Source organism: Echinococcus granulosus (assembly GCF_000524195.1).
Source record: "Echinococcus granulosus chromosome Unknown EG_S00080, whole genome shotgun sequence".
Lineage (NCBI taxonomy): Eukaryota > Metazoa > Platyhelminthes > Cestoda > Cyclophyllidea > Taeniidae > Echinococcus > Echinococcus granulosus.
In genome coordinates, this window is record NW_020170460.1 from 10,932 (window position 1) to 11,957 (window position 1,026).

Below are 1,026 nucleotides of genomic sequence, written 5' to 3' on the forward strand. Positions count from 1 at the left end.
GTTTTGCCGTTTACATGCATCCAGTCCAAAAGCAAGCCTACTAATTGGCTTTTAGGTCTGCTAATTCAAATGGGATATAGGTTAGTCGATTAGTCTTGTGGCAAACACAACTCAAGAATGAATTGTATTGCTTAGTAATTTTGGGAGGGAATTTGTAATTAGGGTGTCAGGATGTGTAACTCATCCCATTCGGCGCTTTGTGACCTCTGATAAATCGAATAAAATAAATTGAATCCACCCTATAAAGTCAAAATTATACATCTGGAATTTTCCATATTTTGACTGTAATTGTCAATTGATATTTGCTGCTGGTCCATAAAAGCATAGTTTTCCGTTAAATTCCTTGTGCATGCATTGAAAAAGACCACTAGCCATGATGAAATTATAATCAAATATAGTAATAAATGATGTATTTTGTAGAGAAGACAGCGTGTAATTTAAGCCTTAAACAAGCATGATGTTCGCGTGACAGTGTTGGATACATACACTGAATGTGTAAAGTGTATAAAGCGTCATCGTTGGTCACGAGTTGAACAAGCTTGTTAATCGGAACTGGACGGTGGCGTGCTATGTGGCGGTGCAGGCAACTAAGTCAATCGGCACAGAGTAGGAGGTGAATGTGACCATAGGTATTTGATCGAATCGCGGCATGATTAAAGTCACGACGAATCATATTTCCAGTACCGCTGGTACCATCCCCTCAGGAATATTTGCGTCGACATTTAAGCGGGAAGCGCTCAACCACTTAAAGATGACGATATGGCTTTAAAGGATCCGATGATACAAGGGACAACTAGGAAATTCATCACACGAAGCAATACACCCTCTCAACGTACTGCGTAAAGTAATGCAATAAAGGAGGGTGATTACTGGATTCTCGTGTAAGGGAGAGCCAAATTAATGCTATGAGAGTCTACACGTCAGAAACCTGATCAGCTTATTTTAAACAGATTAAGCATATTCTTGCACGGGGAAGCAATGCCTCCAAAGTGAGTAGATTTCCATGAATGACTTAAAAGGCGTGGC